The sequence below is a fragment of the Schistocerca gregaria genome, unplaced genomic scaffold (genome assembly GCF_023897955.1).
Source record: "Schistocerca gregaria isolate iqSchGreg1 unplaced genomic scaffold, iqSchGreg1.2 ptg000448l, whole genome shotgun sequence".
Lineage (NCBI taxonomy): Eukaryota > Metazoa > Arthropoda > Insecta > Orthoptera > Acrididae > Schistocerca > Schistocerca gregaria.
Window position 1 is genome coordinate 64,407 of NW_026061869.1, and position 10,692 is coordinate 75,098.

Sequence of the window (10,692 nt, forward strand, 5' to 3'; positions counted from 1 at the left end):
CAAATGACGAATACGGACGGATTTCTCAGGTTTTACTACATATGAACACTTTTCACATTCTCCCGCGCATCGCGGCTGCTTGTCCTAGTTTAATCCAAAATCTTAAAGTCCTAGCTCATGTCCAAGGCACCAAAGCCAGCTAAAAAGACAATATTTGATACCTAAAACTTGAATTGTACTACTTCTTACTGGCTATTACATCAACTAAGATGCTTCATCTGTGATCCACTATGGTACTTTTAGTGTCTACGCATACCGCAGCATGCGACATAGCTTTGCAGACGATAAATGTAACCGTTTCAGATAGAAGAGCGGCCAATGTGACGATCTGGCTTTACGTCGATTCGATAACAAATGACGAAAACGGACGTATTTCTCAGGTGTTTACTACATATGAACACTTTTTACAGTCTCCCGCGCATCGCGGCTGCTAGTCCTAGTTTAATCCAAAATCTTATTGTCCTAGCTCATGTCCAAGGCACCAAAGAAGGGTAAAAAGTCAATAATCGATTCCTAAAATTTGAATTGTACTACTTCTTACTGGCTATTACATCAACTTAGAAGCTTCATCTGTGTTCTACTATGGTGCTTTTAGTGTCTCTGCATACCGCAGCACGCGACATAGCTCTGCAGACGATAAATGTAACCGTTCCAGACAGAACTGCGGCCAATGTGACGACCTGGCATTAGGTCGATTCGATAACAAATGACGAAAACGTTCGGATTTTGTCAGGTTTTTACTACATATGAACACTTTTCACATTCTCCCGTGCAACTCGGCTGCTAGTCCTCCTTTCATGCAGAATCTTAAGGTCCTAGCTCATGTCCAAGGCACCAATGCCAGCTAAAACGTCAATAATCGATACCTAAAACTTGAATTGTACTACTTCTTACTGGCTATTACATCAACTTTGATGCTTCATCTGTATTCTACTATGGTGCTTTTAGTGTTTACGCAGCACGCGACATAGCTTTGCACACGATAAGTACAACCGTTTCAGTGAGAAGAGCGGCCAATGTGACGATCTGGCTTTAAGTCGATTTGATAACAAATGACGAAAACGGGCGGATTTCTCAGTTTTTTATTACAAATGAACACATTTCACATTCTCCCGCGCATCGCGGCTGCTAGTCCTACTTTCATGCAAAATCTTAAGTTCCTAGCTCATGTCCAAGGCACCAAAGAAGGGTACAAATTCAATAATCGATACCTAAAACTTGAATTGTACTACTTCTTACTGGCTGTTACAACAACTTACAAGCTTCATCTGTGTTCTACTAAAGGGACGGATTTCTCAGGTTTTCACTACAAATGAACACTTTTCACATTCTCCCGTGCAACTCGGCTGCTAGTCCTCCTTTCATGCAAAATGTTAAGGGCCTAGCTCATGTCCAAGGCACCAAAGCTAGTTAAAAAGTCAATAATCGATAACTAAAACTTGAATTCTACTACATCTTACTGGCTATTACATCAACTTAGAAGCTTCATCTGTGTTCTACTATGGTGTTTTTAGTGTCTCCGCATACCGCAGCACGCGACGTAGCATTGCAGACGATAAGTACAACCGTTTCAGGGAGAAGAGCGGCCAATGTGACGATCTGGCTTTAAGTCGATTCTATAACAAATGACGAAAACGGATGGATTTCTCAGGTTTTTACTACGTATGAACACTTTTCACATTCTCCCATGCAACTCGGCTGCTAGTCCTAATTTCATGCAGAATCTTAAGGTCCTAGCTCATGTTCCATTCATCAAAGCCAGCTAAAAAGTCAATAATCCATAACCTAAAACTTGAATTGTACTACTTCTTACTGGCTATTACATCAACTTAGAAGCTTCATCTGTGTGTCCACTATGGTGCTTTTTGTGTCTCGGAATACCGCAGCACGGGACATAGCTTTGCAAACGATAAGTACAACCGTTTCAGAGAGAAGAGCGGCCATTGTGACGATCTGGCTTTAAGTCGATTCGGTAACAAATGACGAAAACGAAAGAATTTCTCAGGTATTTACTACAGATGAACACTTTTAACATTCTCCCATGCAACTCGGCTGCTAGTCCTCCTTTCATGCAGAATCTTAAGGACCTATCTCATGTCCAAGGCACCAAAGCCAGCTAAAAGGTCAATAATCAATACATAAACCTTGAGTTGTACTACTTCTTACTGGCTATTACGTCAACTTAGAAGCTTCATCTCTGTTCTACTATGGTGCTTTTAGTGTCTCCGCATACTGCAGCACGCGACATAGCTTTGCAGACGATAAGTACAACCGTTTCAGAGAGAAGAGCGGCCAATGTGACGAACTGGCTTTAAGGCGATTCGATAACAAATGACGAAAACTGACGGATTTCTCATTTTTTTACTACATATGACCACTATTCACATTCTCCCATGCATCTCGGCTGCTAGTCCTCCTTTCATGCAGAATCATAAGGTCCTAGCTCATGTCCAAAGCACCAAAGCCAGCTAAAAAGTCAATAATCGATACCTAAAACTTGAATTGTACTACTTCTTACTGGGTATTACATCAACTTAGAAGCTTAATCTGTGTTCTACTATGGTGCTTTTAGTGTCTCCGCATACCGCAGCACGCAACATAGCTTTGCAGACGATAAGTACAACCGTTTCAGAGAGAAGAGCGGCCAATGTGACGCACTGCTTTAAGTCGATTCGATAATAAATTACGAAAACGGACGGATTTCTCAGGTTTTTACTACATACGAACACTTTTCGCATCCTCCTGTGCAACTCGGCTGCTAGTCCTCCTTTCATGCAGAATCTTAAGGTCCTAGCCCATGTCCAAGGCACCAAAGCCTGCTAAAAAGTCAATATTCGATACCTAAAACTTGAATTGTACTACCCCTTACTGGCTATTACATCAACTTAGAAGCTTCATCTGTGTTCTACTATTGTGCTTTTAGTGTCTCCGCATACCGCAGCACGCGACATAGCTTTGCAGACGATAAGTACAACCGTTTCAGAGAGAAGAGCGGCCAATGTGACGATCTGGCTTTAAGTCGATTCGATAGCAAATGACGAAAACGGATGGATTTCTCAGGTTTTTACTACATATGAACACTTTTCACATTCTCCCATGCAACTCGGCTGCTAGTCCTCCTTTCATGCAGAATCATAAAGACCTAGCTCATGCCAAAGGCACCAAAGCCAGCAAAAAAGTCAATAATCGATACGTAAATCTTGAATTGTACTACTTCTTACTGGCTATTACATCAACTTAGAAGCTTCATCTGTGTTCTACTATGGTGCTTTTAGTGGCTACGCATACCGCAGCACGCGACATAGTTTTGCAGACGGTAAGTACTACCGTTTCAGAGAGAAGAGCGGCCAATGTGACGATCTGGCTTTAAGTCGATTCCATAACAAATTACGAAAACGGACGGATTTCTCAGGTTTTTACTACATATGAACACTTTTCACATTCTCCCATTCAACTCGGCTGCTAGTCCTAATTTCATGCAGAATCTTAAGGTCCTAGCTCATGTCCCAGTCACCAAAGCCAGCTAAAAAGTCAATAATCCATAACCTAAAACTTGAATTGTACTACTTCTTACTGGCTATTACATCAACTTAGAAGTTTCATCTGTGTGTCCACTATGGTGCTTTTTGTGTCTCGGAATACCGCAGCACGCGACATAGCTTTGCAAACGATGAGTACAACCGTCTCAGAGAGAAGAGCGGCCAATGTGACGATCTGGCTTTAAGTCGATTCGGTAACAAATGACGAAAACGAACGAATTTCTCAGGTATTTACTACAGATGAACACTTTTCACATTCTCCCATGCAACTCGGCTGCTAGTCCTCCTTTCATGCAGAATCTTAAGGACCTATCTCATGTCCAAGGCACCAAAGCCAGCTAAAAGGTCAATAATCGATACCTAAACCTTGAGTTGTACTACTTCTTACTGGCTATTATGTCAACTTAGAAGCTTCATCTGTGTTCCACTATGGTGATTTTAGTATCTCCGCATAACGCAGCATGCGACATAGCTTTGCAAACGATAAGTACAACCGTTTCAGAGAGAAGAGCGGCCAATGTGACGATCTGGCTTTAAGTCGATTCTATAACAAATGACGAAAATGGACGGATTTCTCAGGTTTTTACTACATATGAACACTTTTCACAAACTCCCGTGCAATGCGGCTGCTAGTCCTCCTTTCATGCAGAATCTTAAGGTCCTAGCTCATGTCCAAGGCACCAAAGCCAGCTAGAAAGTCAATAATCGATACCTAGAACTTGAATTGTACTACTTCTCACTGGCTATCACATCAACTTAGAAGCTTCATCTGTGTTCTACTATGGTGCTTTTAGTGTCTCCGCATACTGCAGCACGCGACATAGGTTTCCAGACGATAAGTACAACCGTTTCAGAGAGAAGAGGGGCCAATGTGACGATCTGGCTATAAGTCGATTCGATAACAAATGAGGAAAATGGACGGATATCTCAGGTTTTTACTACATATGAACACTTTTCACATACTCCCGTGAAACGCGGCAGCTAGTCCTCCTTTCATGCAGAATCTTAAGGTCCTAGCTCATGTCCAAGGCACCAAAGCCAGCTAAAAAGTCAATAATCGATACCTAAAACTTGAATTGTACTACTTCTTACTGGCTATTACATCAACTTAGAAGCTTCGTCTGTGTTCTAGTATGGTGCTTTTAGTGTCTCTGCATACCGCAGCACGCGACATAGCTTTGCAGACGTTAAGTACAACCGTTTCAGAGAGAAGAGCGGCCAATGTGACGATCTGGCTTTAAGTCTATTCGATAACAAATGACGAAAACGGACGGATTTCTCAGGTTTTTACTACATATGAACACTTGTCACATACTCCCATGCAACGCGGCTCCTAGTCCTCCTTTCATGCAGAATCTTAATGTCCTAGCTCATTTCCAAGGCACCAAAGATAGCTAAAAAGTCAACAATCCATACCTAAAACTTGAATTGTACTACTTCTTACTGGCTATTACATCAACTTAGAAGCTTCATCTGTGTGTCCACTATGGTGCTTTTCGTGTCTCCGCATACCGCAGCACGCGACATAGCTTTGCAAACGATAAGTACAACCGTTTCAGAGAGAAGAGCGGCCAATGTGACGATCTGGCTTCAAGTCCATTCGATAATAAATTACGAAAACGGACGGATTTCTCAGGTTTTTACTACATATGAACACTTTTCGCATCCTCCCGAGCAACTCGGCTGCTAGTCCTCCTTTCATGCAGAATCTTAAGGTCCTAGCCCATGTCCAAGGCACCAAAGCCTGCTAAAAAGTCAATATTCGATACCTAAAACTTGAATTGTACTACTCCTTAATGGCTATTACATCAACTTAGAAGCTTCATCTGTGTTCTACTATTGTGCTTTTAGTGTCTCCGCATACCGCAGCACGCGACATAGCTTTGCAGACGATAAGTACAACCGTTTCAGAGAGAAGAGCGGCCAATGTGACGATCTGGCTTTAAGTCGATTCGATAACAAATGACGAAAACGGATGGATTTCTCAGGTTTTTACTACATATGAACACTTTTCACATTCTCCCATGCAACTCGGCTGCTAGTCCTCCTTTCATGCAGAATCATAAAGACCTAGCTCGTGCCAAAGGCACCAAAGCCAGCAAAAAAGTCAATAATCGATACGTAAATCTTGAATTGTACTACTTCTTACTGGCTATTACATCAACTTAGAAGCTTCATCTGTGTTCTACTATGGTGCTTTTAGTGACTACGCATACCGCAGCACGCGACATAGCTTTGCAGACGGTAAGTACTACCGTTTCAGAGAGAAGAGCGGCCAATGTGACGATCTGGCTTTAAGTCGATTCCATAACAAATTACGAAAACGGACGGATTTCTTAGGTTTTTACTACATATGAACACTTTTCACATTCTCCCATGCAACTCGGCTGCTAGTCCTAATTTCATGCAGAATCTTAAGGTCCTAGCTCATGTCCCAGTCACCAAAGCCAGCTAAAAAGTCAATAATCCATAACCTAAAACTTGAATTGTACTACTTCTTACTGGATATTACATCAACTTAGAAGCTTCATCTGTGAGTCCACTATGGTGCTTTTTGTGTCTCGGAATACCGCAGCACGCGACATAGCTTTGCAAACGATAAGTACAACCGTTTCAGAGAGAAGAGCGGCCAATGTGACGATCTGGCTTTAAGTCGATTCTATAACAAATGACGAAAATGGACGGATTTCTCAGGTTTTTACTACATATGAACACTTTTCACAAACTCCCGTGCAACGCGGCTGCTAGTCCTCCTTTCATGCAGAATCTTAAGGTCCTAGCTTATGTCCAAGGCACCAAAGCCAGCTAGAAAGTCAATAATCGATACCTAAAACTTGAATTGTACTACTTCTCACTGGCTATCACATCAACTTAGAAGCTTCATCTGTGTTCTACTATGGTGCTTTTAGTGTCTCCGCATACTGCAGCACGCGACATAGCTTTCCAGACGATAAGTACAACCGTTTCAGAGAGAAGAGCGGCCAATGTGACGATCTGGCTTCAAGTTGATTCGATAACAAATGACGAAAACGGACGGATTTCTCAGGTTTTTTATACATATGAACACTTTTCACATTCTCCCATTCAACTCGGCTGCTAGTCCTCCTTTCGTGCAGAATCTTAAGGACATAGCTCATGTCCAAGGCACCAAAGCCAGCTAAAAAGTCAATAATCGATAGCTAAAACTTGAATTGTACTACTTCTTACTGGCTATTACATCAACTTAGAAGCTTCATCTGTGTTCTACTATGGTGCTTTTAGTGTCTACGCATACCGCAGCACGCGACATAGCTTTGCAGACTATAAGTACAACCGTTTCAGAGAGAAGCGCGGCCAATGTTACGATCTGGCTTTAAGTCGATTCCATAACAAATTACGAAAACGGACGGATTTCTCAGGTTTTTACTACATATGAACACTTTTCACATTCTCCCTTGCAACTCCGCTGCTAGTCCTCCTTTCATGCAGAATCGTAAGGTCCTAGCTCATGTACAAGTCACCAAAGCCAGCTAAAAAGTCAATAATCGATACCTAAACCTTGAATTGTACTACTTCTTACTGGCTATTACATCAACTTAGAAGCTTCATCTGTGTTCTACTATGGTGCTTTTAGTGTCTCCGCATACCGCACCATGCGACATAGCTTTGCAGACGATAAATGTAACTGTTTCAGACAGAAGGGCGGCCAATGTGACGATCTGGCTTTAAGTCGATTCGATAACAAATGACGAAAAGTAACGGATTTCTCACGTTTTTACTACATATGAACACTTTTCACATTCTCCCGCGCACGCGGCTACTAGTCCTCCTTTCATGCAAAATCTTAAGTACCTAACTCATGTCCAAGACACCAAAGAAGAGTAAGAAGTCAATAATCGATACCTAAAACTTGAATTGTACTACTTCTTACTGGCTATTACATCAACGTAGATGCTTCATCTGTGATCCACTATGGTGCTTTTAGTGTCTCCGCATACCGCAGCACGCGACATAGCTTTGCAGACGATAAGTACAACCGTTTCAGAGAGAAGAGCGGCCAATGTGATGATCTTGCTTCAAGTCGATTCGATAACAAATGACGAAAAGGGACGGATTTCTCAGGTTTTTACTACATATGAACACTTTTCACATACAACTCGGCTGCTAGTCCACCTTTCATGCAGAATCTTAAGGTCCTAGCTCATGTCCAAGGCACCAAAGCCAGCAAAAAAGTCAATAATCGATACGTAAACCTTGAATTGTACTACTTCTTACTGGCTATTACATCAACTTAGAAGCTTCATCTGTGTTCTACTATGGTGCTTTTAGTGTCTCTGCATACCGCAGCACGCGACATAGCTTTGCAGACGATAAGTACAACCGTTTCAGAGGGAAGCGCGGCCAATGTGACGATCTGGCTTTAAGTCGATTCCATAACAAATTAGGAAAACGGACGGATTTCTCAGGTTTTTACTACATATGAACACTTTTCACATTCTCCCATGCAACGCGGCTGCTAGTCTTCCTTTCATGCAAAATCTTAAGGTCCTAGCTCATGTCCAAATCACCAAAGATAGCTAAAAAGTCAATAATCCATACCGAAAACTTGAATTGCACTACATCTTCCTGGCTATTACATCAACTTAGAAGCCTCATCTGTGTGTCCACTATGGTGCCTTTTGTGTCTCCGCATACCGCAGCACGCGACATAGCTTTGCAAACGATAAGTACAACCGTTTCAGAGAGAAGAGCGGCCAATGTGACGATCTGGCTTTAAGTCGATTCGATAACAAATGACGAAAACGGACGAATTTCTCAGGTATTTACTACATATGGTCACTTTTCACATTCTCCGATGCAACTCGGCTGCTTGCCCTCCTTTCATGCAGAATCTTAAGGACCTAGCTCATGTCCAAATCACCAAAGCCAGCTAAAAAGTCAATAATCGATACCTAAAACTTGAATTGTACTACTTCTTACTGGCTATTACATCAACGTAGATGCTTCATCTGTGATCCACTATGGTGCTTTTAGTGTCTCCGCATACTGCAGCATGCGACATAGCTTTGCAGACGATAAATGTAACCGTTTCAGACAGAAGAGCGGCCAATGTGACGATCTGGCTTTAAGTCCATTCGATAACAAATGACGAAAACGGAGGGATTTCTCAGGTTTTTACTACGTATGAACACTTTTCACATTCTCCCGCGCATCGCGGCTACTAGTCCTCCTTTCATGCAAAATCTTAAGTACCTAGCTCACGTCCAAGGCACCAAAGAAGGGTAAAAAGTCAATAATCGATACCTAAAACTTGAATTGTACTACTTCTTACTGGCTATTACATCAACGTAGATGCTTCATCTGTGATCCACTATGGTGCTTTTTGTGTCTCCGCATACCGCAGCATGCGACATAGCTTTGCAGACGATAAATGTAACCGTTTCAGACAGATGAGCGGCCAATGTGACGATCTGACTTTAAGTCGATTCGATAACAAATGACGAAAACGGACGTATTTCTCAGGTTTTTACTACATATGAACACTTTTCACAGTCTCCATCGCATCGCGGCTGCTAGTCCTCCTTTCATGCAAAATCTTAAGTTCCTAGCCCATGTCCAAGGCACCAAAGAAGGGTAAAAAGTCAATAATCGAAACCTAAAACTTGAATTGTAATACTTATTACTGGCTATTACATCAATTTAGAAGCTTCATCTGTGTTCTACAATGGTGCTTTTAGTGTCTCCGCATAACGCAGCACGCGACATAGCTTTGCAGACGATCAGTACAACCGTTTCAGTGAGAAGAGCGGCCAATGTGACGATCTGGCTTTAAGTCGATTTGATAACAAATGACGAAAACAGACGGATTTCTCAGGTTTTTACTACATATGAACACTTTCACATTCTGCCGTGCAATTCGGCTGCTAGTCCTCTTTTCATGCAGAATCTTAAGGTCCTAGCTCATGTCCAAGGCACCAAAGCCAGCTAAAAAGACAATAATCGATACCTAAAACTTGAACTGTACTACATCTTACTGGCTGTTACATCAACTTAGATGATTCATCTGTGATCCACTATGGTGCTTTTAGTGTCTCCGCATACCGCAGCATGCGACATAGCTTTGCAGAATATAAATGTAACCGTTTCAGACAGAAGAGCGGCCAATGTGACGACCTGCTTTAAGTCGATTCGATAACAAAGGACGAAAACTAACGGATTTTTCAGGTTTTTACTACATATGAACACTTTTCACATTCTCCCGTGCAACTCGGCTGCTACTCCTCCTTACATGTAGAGTCTTAAGGTCCTAGCTCATGTCCAAGCCACCAAAGCCAGCTAAAAAGTCATTAATCGATACCTAGAACTTGAATTGTACTACTTCTTACTGGCTATTACATCAACTTAGATGCTTCATCTGTGATCCACTATGGCGCTTTTCGTGTCTCCGCATACCGCAGCATGCGACATAGCTTTGCAGACGAAGAATGTAACCGTTTCAGACAGAAGAGCGGCCAATGTGACGATATGGCTTTAAGTCGATTCGATAACAAATGACGAAAACCGACGGATTTCTCAGGTTTTTACTACATATGAACACATTTCACATTCTCCAGTGCAACGCTACTGCTAGGCCTCCTTTCATACAAAATCGTAAGTTCCTAGCTCCTGTTCAAAGCACCAAAGAAGGGTAAAAAGTCAATAATCGATACCTAAAACTTGAATTGTACTACTTCTTACTGGCTTTTACATCAACTTAGGAGCTTCATCTGTGTTCTACTATGGTGCTTTTAGTGTCTCCGCATACCGCAGCACGCGACATAGCTTTGCAGACGATAAATGTAACCGTTTCAGAGAGAAAAGTGGCCAATGTGCCGATCTGGATTTAAGTCGATTCGATAACAAATGACGAAAACGGACGGATTTCTCAGGTTTTTACTACAAATGAACACTTTTCACATTCTCCCATGCTACTCGGCTGCTGGTCCTCCTTTCATGCAAAATGTTACGGTCCTAGCTCATGTCCACGGCACCAGAGGCAGTTAAAAAGTCATTAATCGATAACTAAAACTTGAATTGTACTACTTCTTACTGGCTATTACACCAACTTAGAAGCTTCATCTGTGTTCTACTATGGTGCTTTTAGTGTCTCCGCATACCGCAGCACACGACATAG